The sequence below is a fragment of the Pygoscelis adeliae genome, unplaced genomic scaffold, assembly GCF_000699105.1.
Source record: "Pygoscelis adeliae isolate BGI_AS28 unplaced genomic scaffold, ASM69910v1 Scaffold356, whole genome shotgun sequence".
In the NCBI taxonomy this organism is placed as follows: domain Eukaryota; kingdom Metazoa; phylum Chordata; class Aves; order Sphenisciformes; family Spheniscidae; genus Pygoscelis; species Pygoscelis adeliae.
In genome coordinates this window covers 1,020,537-1,033,220 of record NW_008824949.1, presented here as the reverse complement: position 1 = coordinate 1,033,220, position 12,684 = coordinate 1,020,537, and the positions used below count along the sequence as shown (strand labels likewise).

Below are 12,684 nucleotides of genomic sequence, written 5' to 3'. Positions count from 1 at the left end.
ATTAAGGACAAAGATGAAATCGCTGCCTCCTTGCATCCTTTTAACTGGCCCCAGTGGGATTCTCAGGGAACCTGAGCCTGCTCCCAAACATAGCTATCAGCAGGTTTCACTCCTGTTGTTTTGTCTTCTAGTAAGAAAAGCATTAAAATTTTAGAGCAATCTATCATAACTGAATAACTCTACCATTAATCCCAACATCCTCAAACGCACCCTTCCTCCCTCAAGCAGTCCTTTAGGTTTCAGTCTCCTACAGGAGCATATGCCTAAAACGGCGTGGCCCACTGACTGGCTCTGCCAAGGGGCCACACTAAGCTTGGAACTACCTGCAAGTTACGGTATTTTTCAGTTAAAGCTGCCTGCAAGACCACCTTGTCTCACTGAATGTAGCAACAAGCCCTCACATGATAAGCAGCACTGTACAAATGCACCAGCACAGGTGACTTACAGCCCAAAGAGGAAACAGCCAGCCCAAGAGCACCCAGACACGAGTCTTCCAGAAAGGACTAGCGGTTTCTGAGCACAGATGGGAAGGGCAGTTCTGTACTGCATCTTTCTTCAGTGCATGGTCTGAGGCAAACCCCTCAGGCCCCGAGATAATCACCTCCCCACCTCTGCTTCCTTCACCAGAAAGAATCCCTCCTCTAGAGGCTCATGCTGTCCCCAGAGGGGAATCAACCCGTGCCACTGCCATAAGCCTTCCAAAGTAAAGCAAAAGACAACAAACACATCAACAGACTGGTCAAAAGACCTGCGCTAGTGCCTCTTCTCAGTATCGCATTAACCAGTGAACACAAACACACACACACACACTTTGAACTGTTCCAGTCATTTATATATGGAGAAAGCTGGTATCTGCATTCCCTCAAAAAGGAAAGACAAAACTAGTATTTGTTTCACCTTAAGCAATCCCATCACCGTATACCTCACTGAACGATGGAAAAGTTTTTTCCTTGTTAAACCATGGCAGCTTCCTTGATATTAACAGCAAATCTTCCTCCCCATTCCAAAAATCTTTAAAAAAAAAATCTACCACCACATTCTTCTTTGTTTGACACCCTTCTTAGTAAATACGTCAATACTGACACACGCTTCACTTTACACAGAAGACTAGCAGGCAGGGTCCCTGGACAGGGGAAAGAAAGAAATTTTGACCACGGCTAGATTTACAGGGAAAGGGGAAGGAGCTGTCTGTCTATGCCCAGACAAGAAGCCCGCAGAAGGGCTCGGTTCATAACCCCACCTGTTCTAGCTGCATGTATGATAAGAGTACATGCAGGTCAGCATGGCAGCGCAGGCTCAGCCAGCCTCTGACACTGCCTGAGGGCAACAGATCTCCAGTGGCAAAGCAATGGGCCCCTTCCCACATGAGGATTCCTAAGAATACGTGAAATAAGATTTATGAAGAGCTGAGTCATTCTCACCAGCAAGGACCAAAGTTTCTCTGAGTGTTGTGTCAAGTGCTTCATACCCCATGCAAATAAAGACACAACAGAGAACAATTCATTGTGGGTGCAACCCTTTAATTCCTGCATCCAGACTGGGGGATGCCATGATCTATCTGGCACTCACAGACATTTGACTGCTGCAGTCCACCACCATATGCCTACCCTCCCTTACTACACTGGAACAGCAGCTCATGAGTACACAAGAGAACAAACAACTATACCAGCAGGGATAATATAGAAAACAACCGCTTACATGCAAAAATATCCCCATTCTCTCACTAAAACAACGCTGCTCTGGGATACAAAGTGATGCAGATTTGCAAAGAAATTGCATTCACTAGCAAAAACAAACCAAACTACCACAAAGAAGGTGGGGTGGAACATTCTGTTTTATGTTGAAGAACAAAGTGCGGAGCCCATAAGTAACAGCAAAACAGAAGAAGAAACTATTCAGCTAAGCATACTGACCCAGAACGCAGGGTTCAGTTACCACCTATATACACACATGCATCAGATCCACAAACCAAGCAACATTTTATGCAGCCCCCACCTTATTTGTAAATGCACATTTAGAGATTCAGGGCAATAACCTGGTACACTGGAGCTGAACACTATTACAGCCCATTGCAGACAGGGTAGAAAGAAAACAAAGAGAATTTGCGTAACAAAGCAAAACACAGCAAGAGAGGAACATCTGCTACTTTACCAGAAAGACCATATGGTCAGCAACTGAGGTACAGAGAATGAGCTCATTCATATTTAAAAGCAAAAGTAATAGGTCACTCCTTCCAAGATAAGAGAGAAAATGCCTGTTCCCACCCCATCATCCCCTGTCCAGATTTGGCTTTCTGAAGAACCGGTGCTGCCAGTATTCTGGCCCAGTCAGTCAAGCTCAGAGCACTTTTCATGACAGGACGACAGAATGAAGAGGATGAGAACACTCCTCTAGGAGCTTTGCTTAGCCCTAACACGAGTGTGGTTCATCCACAGCCCAGTCAGAGCTGCAACACTGAAAGACCAGTTTTGTCATGAGCTGTGAGGCATCTGGCAGCAGTACGCATGCTTAGCACAGTAAATCCCAACCGCTATCCTGAAGCCATCTTCAATTCCTGAAAGCACTGCCCAGAATTGCAACCAACAGTTGGTTCAGATCAGAGCACCCAAGAACATGTCCTTCTTCAACAAATGTGAGGCCAGACACATGGCAGCCATGCTTTCTAATATCTTGCAGAACACAGGCAAGCACACTAGCTGAGAAAGCTTCTACTTCAGCAGTGCTATCCCACATATGGGTCTGCCATACAGCAAAGTTGTAATACAGGATACAGAGGTCAAGAGGGACAATCTTAGTGCATCCTCATTATCTCTTAAAAAACAGATCAATCAGGTCTTTTTCTAATTGAGCACCTGTTGGTGGGTATTATTTAGTTGCGAAAGTCTTGTGCAAGGAGATAAGATCCTTGGTACTAGCAAAGCCCCTCAACAGCTGTCAAGATATAGCACACAAGTTGATTCACCCATTATAAGTGTCCCTCAGTCCCAACAAGGTCTTGCCATATTTGCTGATTCTTCATTCTTCCCAAACCTGAATCCTCACTTGCTCTCTGAAATTCAAGTATTCACTTTGTCAATTGAGTTTTCGTTGCAAGAGACGGATGGCAAAAAGGATTAGAAGGATTTTGCAGCAGTGCTGAGCAGCGTAAGCCACAAAGAGAATGAAGTAGAAAAGCCTGCTCTGACAATCAAGTGCCAGGAGTAAATAAAATGGAAAATGACAGGCCAGATTAACTAGTGCCAGCATTACTTCCCAGATCCATCCAGGCCACAACATATCCCAGTCTCCTCGCCCCATCCCTTTAAAACACTCTAGTCTGAGTCCAGGTATATTATTGCCCTGACCCACACATCTCACTTTGTATTCGCTCTCTGCCCGTGGAAGGGAATTCAGGCAAGAAACCCAGAGATGAACACTCCTACAAAAAGAGCAATCCACAAGGGTCGCCAGCAGAGCCAAGCATTTGCTTACAGGAAGACAAAAAGGCAGTCTCCCAGGTACCTGGTGTATAGCTCTCATGGACTTCAAGTCCACTGCTGAGACAGCAAGGCTTTTTCAGCCTCCTCACGAGCAGTAAGGGGAAAAGCAATGCAGCACAGAAGAGACACAGACAGCAACTGTCTGGTTAACAGCCTCACAGCCAGAAAGTGTGAGAAAGAGAGGTGCAGTAGCTTAATTGTAGCTATTGCCAGGCTAAGTACTGAGAGGGGTGGCTAGCAGCCTCATCTTAGGACCAGGAACTTCATCTTTATGCTTATACAAGCCAGCTTTTGATAAGTTTGCAGAATGAAGTGTCATGAAGTGTTTTGCCTTCCTTATGTATTTCATTTACTGATGATCCTACTAGAAAAGGATACACTTTGCACCAGAAAGCAGCAGAAACACTGCACTCGTGTGGGGTAGCAACCTCCTATGGAAGCTGGAGGCAGGCTTCTGACTTTAAAGCCTTCTGCAACTCAGACTTCTATACACAGCTTACGTTATATTCTTATATAAGATTTTCCATGCCACCAGAAGTTACTCCCAATCAATTTCTAGCAAGATCTATAGTCTACATTTCTTCCATGTGAAAAGGAAGATCTATTGCCAGCAAAAGCATCACAGAACTAAATTCATTTTCAGACACAGGGGGCAATCAATAGTCTTGGAAATCAGAAAGGCCACTGGGAGAGATTAAATATGGACTTCCATAACAAACATTTCTAGGCTCTTTTTTTCCTCTAGTATCATTAACTCTTCTTGTGGCTAACAGTGATCAACCCACAGCAACCTTGTTACCGTTTTCAGAAAAGGCAGATTTTGTGAAGACAAACAAAATACATTCTTTTCCTGTGTGGAACTTGGGACAGCCTATCCATTTTAGGATCACCTGAATCCAGCACTGGACATGGTGTCCCCTTCACACTCTGGGCCATGAAGCAGTAGAAGCCTGAGAAAAGGTCAGAGCAGACCAGCAGTTATGTGGGTGACCCCAATGCAAGTACACAGGACTGCAGGAAGTGGCAGTGGCCAAAATGACTACATGTGGCACCTGTCCTCTGCCAAGGTTAAGGAGGCCAAGGGGGAAAGGCTGGTACTTCACAGGGCAGACAAAAAATAAGTCTTTCACATTGTCTTTTCCCAAGTCTGCCTTCTTAGCTCTGTAGTCCCAACATTAAACTTCATTAGCAAGGAGAGCCACGATTACTTCCAGCTTACAAGCAGTTAAGCTTTGCCTCAAAAGTCTCACTTTGATCCTCATATTTGTCATCTATGCAGTAATTAAAGGATTTTTTTCCTCTGTAAATTAAAAGGAGCTTCAGGTATTAGAGATACTCTGCCATGGTCTGAGCTTTAGACTCATGATAACTCGGTTGCTCAATACCTCACATGGTGCAGAGAAGAAAAACAGAAGCATGGCAAGTCTTCAGCCCTGGGAAGAGCAGATTTGTTCTGTAGGATATCAAAGTGACCATACTTATGTCAATGGGCACACTATGATTTGAAAGGAGAAAGTAACATTTCACCCTCCAAACTTTTTCATAATCTTACATGAACAGATGTAGAGAAAATTTTCAGACAAAGGTAGGATTCCCCAGTTGACCAAGTCCCTTTAAATAGTCACTGCTCATTAGGCATTCAGAAAGCCCAGAGCAACAGGATTTTCTTTGTTTTCTGAACACCAAGTATTTCAGCTCTCCTGCCCAGTGAAGCCTGGCAAGGAAGCGCTTCAGTTTGACACAAAAGGAGATAAGGTCTAGCTCAGTGCTACTGCGGGAAGAGATCCCCAAATTCGCCTTCCCCCAGAACAAAGAAAGCACACCCTCAAACTTGGGCATTTGGTATTTCAAGCCAAAGACCAGGACAAAGTATCTTGGGTTTTTGTTCAACAGAGATTCATACAAATCTTCCTCTGTGGTATAGCTATCACTGCATGTTTGCATTCTAGATAAATCAAGTGGTTTATTTAATGCCCACTACAGCAAAATGTGCACCTCCACAGCCTGCAACACCACCAAACACAGAGCAAAGCACTCCAGAGGCCACCACTGGCTCAGGGGCAGCAGCAGAGACCCCTCTCTGCTTCTTTCTACCTTAACATTTTCCACCCGAGAACAGCATTTCCGCATTAAGACTTTTTCTTTCCAGGCCAGGTAGCAGCCCTGCACTCCCGAGTTTAGCACTTAACCTGAGACTGAATGACTAAACGAATAAGGACTTCTGTGTCCGGCTACAGTAATGCCAATGCCTGCCACCCCCCCCGTGCAGTACATAAACTCTCATCCTCCCCGCGGCCGCCCGTGCCCTGCACACGTACAAGGTCACCACTTCCTCGTGTGCCAGGCGTGGCTGGCACAAACCTACACCAGCAGCTGAAAGCTTGGCAACCTTACAGCCACACATTGGGAAAACCACAACATAATGAAGCCGCACACCACAGTGCAAGGCATGTAGCAGCCATGCTTTACACCCTATTACACTGGAAGTCATTATTGTGGAAGTAAATCCACATATCATTTTTACTTGGTGAGTTTTTGCTTCTCTACTTCAGCTCCTCTTATTCCAGAAGACATCAGAGAAGCTCATCCTGTGTTACAGAGGGTTACCTGTAAAACACAGCCAGGTTATCCAAGTGCAAGTCTCACTCCAACAATGTCTTCTCCACAGAAATACCAAGGAAAAAGAATGGGTTGAAAACTTTTAATACTAATACAAAGTAAACTGGATTGAATTTACTTAAAACTTTTTGCCAAACGCAGCCTAAAGGCAAAAACCTATGGCCAAATAATAACACCCATACCCCCAGGGTGTACCACTAACAGCATGAGAGACTGCAGTGGTGTTTGAAAACATCGTGTTTGTAGGATGGAAATGTTTCATCTATAATAAGACATGTATGTCCTGGAATACATGCTTTCCTCAGAGGGTGAAGGAGGATGGGAAGGCAGCGAGAGAGGTTGTCACATCTGGGCAGGCAAGTATGTTTTTACTTTATACAAGACAAAAACTCAAGGCAAGAAATCTTCCTCCCCACTATGTTAAACAAATGCAACAACTTCTCTTGAGAGGACACTTACAACCTCTTACCACTTCTTCCCAGATCTAGATTCTCCAGAGACAGAAATAATAAAGGGCCTCAAAGCCCAGACCCCAGCAGCCAGCTGAATATCACCTAAATGTGGATTTCAACACAGAAGCCTTTGCAATCCTCTTCCAAGCCTCCTGTTGTTCTCTGGCTAGCAGCAGTAATTTTGCTAGTTAGGAACCAAGCTCAGCATTTCTCTTGGGGGAAGGTCCCATGAGGGACACTCACCTACTACATATGGCCCAAACCATTATGCAATACATCCAGACCCACCCCTTGTATCCAGATCTACATAACTTGAGTGGCTGCTCTGAGCAGGAGGTTGGGTCTATAGTCGCTCCAGAGGTCCAACCTTTATTACTCTGACTTTTCACAACCAAAGCTATTCCTTGTCAACAAGAAGCTAAGTGACATCATCTCTTCTGACAACTAGTTCCTGGACACCAGGAGACTGGGAGGTTGTGGAGAGGTTTGCCCTCCCAAATGTACTCAGATCATCACCTTCCTACAAGTAGCTTCACATAAAAGAAACAGCCTAGTTCAGTTTTAACTAATTACATTTTTCTGTATTTTCATTTTTCCTACCTTCCTCCATCGCATGCTACTGGCCTTTAATTGTGATTTGTGTCCCCACCTGAGAGCACCACCTAGCACACTGTAGATTACATCTCAATTACAGACAGATACATAGCTAAGGAAACTGATCTACCCTCAAAAATTAACACACATATTGGTGTGCAAGAATTCACGTGATCAAAACGAGCTCATCTAGCTCACTGCTCCATTTCCTGCAGATGTCCTCCCAGAGGCTTTGACAGGCAGGAAGCATGTAGAGAAGCCCAGGCAACAACCACACAACATTCATGTCACTATACGAAGCTTGCATTAACGCTGCCTACACTAATCACCTTTCTTAATCTTAACCTCCCCTGTTTTTTTTTCTTAGAGGCTAATAGAGCCTCAGCCTCCAGAGCTGTCAGTCTCTGTTCTCACAAGCAGTCTAAGTCAAATACCTTTCTCAGCATCAGATTCTCGGGTAGCAGGCAGTGCCACACTCACCAAGGGATTCCACATACTGTGTTTGCAATATTCTCATGCTCCTTCCCTTCTCCAAAAAGGGGAGAGGATCTCCACCATAGTCTTTCAAACATCAGGTACAGAAGGTGTAACAGCAATCACCCTCACAGCACAAGTCTGAAATAATTCTACTTAATTCATGGGCTCATCCCGGTATAACTAATGAGTTAAGCCAGCTTCAAAAAGCCTGCTTAAAATATCTTATTGGCTCCTCCTTAACCTCACCTACCTCCAAAAATTTGCTTCAACTTGAAGAACAGGCTGCCTTCTACACTTACAGCAAATTCTACCATCATCATACACAACATTTTTGGCTCCATAGCCAAAAAGGAGACAGAGAAGACCTCGAAGACAAGAAAGGCTAAGATAATCGTTGAGTCTTAGGGGGGGGAAAAAAAAATCTAGACAGAATTTGCTGATTTTACATTTAATATTGATCTCCATGACTTGGAAGACAAAAAAAACCCTCTGCACTGTTTACTGTATCCATACTAAAAAAATGCACCACTTGTGGGGATTAAAAAAATTGAGCACCCAGCATGAGGTACTGAAAGGGAAGGAAGTGTTGCCTTGAACTTCTCTGAGCAGCTAGACAGTGCCCAGCTATACCTTCACAGAATTTAGGATACACACATGCCCTTGTTAAGACACAGCACGGTATTGTCTAAGCTGAATAATATCCCTCAACAGCTCCACGTACTACTTTAGGTAGAAAGAGGGTGCAAAATTCCCTTATGTACTGGGAGCCTGTTAAACAGTTGGCATAAAAAAAGAAAAATCAATGTATGCTTGAGATAGCAGGAATCAGTAATGCAGCAATTAAATGCACAATGCAGGAGGACTAGAAAATACCAGCTTGCTTTAGCAAATATGGTTGCTTGCCACCAAGTACCTCAGGTGAGAAAAAAAACAAATCGCATATCTCAAATTCAGCAAGGCTTGTCTGGAACAACGCTTGGAGAGGCTGCAGCACGTGCATCATTCTGTAAGAAGCAGTACTTCTGATTCAAGTCCTCCTCTTTACTCAGCACCAACCAACACACTAGTACACTGTTGGAGATGGTGGAAAAGACCAGGCACAGGCACACAGATCAACCAAGGCAACAGAGATCGACTTACAAGGAGCAACCAGGACTATCTTCTCAGCCACGTTGCCAGAGGTCAGAAGCATATTAGTGCCGACTGTTAACATTCAGTGGCTCAAATGCTTCAAGTTGAAGCAGTTGGAAGCATTTCCAACTTCAGTTTTCAGGCCCTTTCAAAAGTCTTGAAAGTACAATACAGATCTCCTTTCCCACCTCCCTGTGCTGCCTCACACTTCATGCAGGGCAGCCTGGTTTTAGTTAAAACAAACAAACAAAAAACCCACCCAAGTTGTTCCGAAGAATCTAGGTGTTTCCTGTGAATCATTTAAAACAAAAAACAACCTATTCTGCAACAGGCCTATCTTCAAGAGACATACCTCTCAAACAGGAGATTTTCTGTAGCAAGTTGTTTTTCAGATGAGTATTTCGTATTTATGGGTTCATCCCAGGCTCCTGCTGCCATAAAACTGCCACTTTACCAACACAGAGGCGAGTCCCCGCCCCAAAAGTTACATATCAACAGCTCTGATGCCCATTATAAATAGCTGTCTCTTCTTGGGACTCTTAGAACAGATTTGCTGAACTAGAGAAGACTGCTTTCTGTCACAAACTGCAGAGCCCCTCCTGTTGGAAAGGCAAAGAGAAGAGAGGATTTCATCAAGTGAGATGGTAGACCAGCTATAATGCCAATTTGGTTGAACAGCCACAGTAAGGACATTGGCAACACCCATTCCCCCAGCCATGTCTTCATTTTCATCTGAAGGACCCATCCTTGTAAAGAAGTACCTCAATCTATACATCCCATGCGAACCCAGCTTGCCTCACTGAAACTGCTGTTTAAGGAGCGTACGGTCAGAGCCTGATCCCTACTACAGTCAGAGAGGAAATAGCACCCGCAGGTAATGCTGGGTTCCAACCTGCCACTCCAAGGTTAGGTGAGACAAATGATCACCAGCTAGTTTGACCCAAGCACTCCCCAAGATGCTAAGCTAAGCTCTACCCGTAAACACAACTGGCTGTTAAGGTAACAGAGCTGGAGGGGAATCGGCCAGGGAGCACAAGGTTATGGGGGGGAATCTTCTTCCCAATCTCACACACAGCAAGTTGTTTGTCACATCAAAAGTCAGAGAGCCTTTTTGCAATGTGTTAGTTGATGACTAAGCTATGCTAGTTAAAATCTCTAGCTTCACAATAAGGGATAAATACAGATGAAAAACTAAAATCAAGAAGTGTCTGTTCCACAAAATATTGGGGGAAAGCGGGGAGGAGGTGGGAAGATGCAATCGTCATAGATTAAATGGAACAATATACTGTCTCCAGGATATGGTGGCCACTGAAAACCCGTCTTCCTTCCTCTCTACCAGAGATTAAAACAGAGAGTCACAAGGGTTAAGCTGGTCTTCAAATTACCTTAAAAAAAAAAACAAAACCAACCAAACAAAAATCCACTAAAAACCCAACCCACACTCACCTAGAATCCAAACCCTCAGTTCATACATAAAGAAACAGGCAGAGGAAGTCCCCTCTGGCCTCCTATCAGTGGAGCAGAAAGAAAATATTTGGGGAGAAAAACAGATCAATTTTGAATATTCTGTACTGTTTCCTTAATTTCTAATACTAACAATGCCATATGCCCCTGGAGTTTCATGCTACAGCACACCACTTGAAAAGGAAGTACTAACCTGGACCAAAAAAAAAAGTTGCAATATATGCAAAGGAGAAACCCTGATATGTATGAAGGGATGCAGGTGAACGCTGGCCGATCCCAGAGCAGACACCACTGTTACAAGCACTTGGGTTTTAGGTTTTCCACGTTACAAATGCTTCAACCAAACAAGGGGGGAACAGACAAGAAAGCGCAGGTTAGAGAGCGTTCAAGGCCTTTGGGAAGCTTTGCACAGGAGCTGTTCAGAAATGCTTCTGCCATCCTCCTTCTGTTCTCACTTCACAGGATAAAAATAATGGGGGAAAGGAATCCTGTGTTCTGTACTGCAACTTCTCGGCGGTCTCTCTCTCTCACACACGCACACACACCATTTCAGGATAATTGTTTCAAATCATGAAAGATGAACAGGATGTTGAAAAGTGACAGAATATGAATAACTAAGTACAGGGCACTCATTCGCAGGAAATGCCCTGCATATGCCCACCGAGAGTAAAGAAAAGAAAGCCAACAATACATACGCCTTCCAGTTTTTATTTTTAGGTCATAAAAGCAATCACCACCCTGAAAATGAGCATTTCCTGGGATTTAACAACTGTTGGGTTAATAGTGCTAGGCAAAGGCAGTTATGCCTAGCCCATAATTTTACCCACATAAAATGTGTCACACTGCACCTATTAGTGATGTCTCTTCAGGATATTGTCAACAGAATCAACCTTAAAAAACAACTGCTGTTTGGAAGTGCTCATAAACCCCTTCTCACAGCTAATGCTTCCATGCAGGTTTGCATCAGGAAGCCACGCTGGAGAGCCTTTCTAACACACGCTCCCCACCTGTGCACAGTCACTAGCAAAAAGGTAAGTTTCAGCTCTGGACCCCTGCCCCAAACACTTTAAGTCAGTCTCCACAGATGGGTGTCTTCTGATGGAGCCTTTCTCCCTCCTCCCCAATACCTTTTTACACACTTTTTAGAGCTCAGCTCATCTAGACATTATGTCTACATAGTCAAAAATTGTGCAGTTTGCAGAGAGATCAGATTTTTATATTGTCGCTGCAAGCCTTTTCCAGTTCTGAACTAGGAAAAAACACTATCAAAATGAAACACTACAAGAGCATTGCGCTGATATGCAGATGCTAGCTGTGGGACACACTCAGTCAGTCTCTGTCTTCTAGGGATGTTCTTTAACTTATCTAAATCCCTCCTGTCCCTGTATTCTGTACTGATATTAAAGAGGGTCTCAAACCACCCTGCGGAGAGAACAGCCCCTAGTGAAAGACAGCAAACTCCCTTACAAATTCACCCGAAGATCAGCTCAGCCAGACTCAGGACAGATTATCCACGGAGGATTGCCACCAACAATCCTCAGAGAGCCCACTATCACAAATCAAACGGCTATACTAGAAGCACAAGGATGAGCTGCTCATCAGCTTCGTACTGCCAAGGAAAGGCTAAAGAGGCTAACTCGGTACACTTCTCCCCTTCCCCTCCTGATCTGCAAGACATTTTTTAACAGCTTTATCCGATGCGATCATTTCACATCAGACGTAACCAGTATCTTCACCACCACCCCCTGCCCTTTCCCCACAGCCACAAATAAGATTTAGTGAAGAGACACAGTTTTAATGGACTATTTTTTGTGCTATATTACATGCAAAGTTATATTTCACTATATACCTAGGCTTCAAGCTCCTTTCTCTACCACTGTGCAGTTTGTCTTTAGACTGGGGGCAGATCATTGGCATAAACCAAAACAATATATAGGTTGCATACACATTCATCCTAGAAAACTTACAGAGCTCTTTGGACTAGTGACCGGAAGTTTAAATACCCTCTTTAAGGGTATTTAAAAGCATTTGAGAAATAATATATGTTTGCTCTGGACAAGGAAGGAGGAAAGAAGAGACAGAAGGAAAAATACCTTCTGAGTTTCAGCTACATGTACACTTGCATTCTCAGTTACATGTCCCAACATGTAACAAAAGATGCCACTATATTAAATTCCAACGTGTCCTGCATCAACAAAAAGTTATTTTCTTATTTAATGATACAAAAAAATAAACACACACACATATCCACCAAGATATCTATTTAACTGAAGTGTACAAGTATCACTCAGGAGCACCCAAAAAAATCTCAAAATATTTAAATTAGCACTCCTAATGAGACCCCCTCAAAACTCAAGCCATTGCACTCAAGGTAGCAGTTGCAGGAAACAAGGACAACAGGCCAGCACAGCAAGAAGAGTGGTAGCAAAGGAGCTTAATGCCTTATCACTGCTAGAGGGATCTGAGGG

The 12,684-nt window shown here is 43.9% G+C and overlaps 1 protein-coding gene across 1 annotated transcript in view; it reads right to left on the bottom strand.

The window, feature by feature from the left end:
- KIAA0247 (KIAA0247 ortholog) overlaps positions 1–12,684 on the bottom strand; it is an 83,462-nt gene that overhangs the window by 67,090 nt on the left and 3,688 nt on the right. The gene's annotated exons all lie outside the window — the stretch shown is intronic.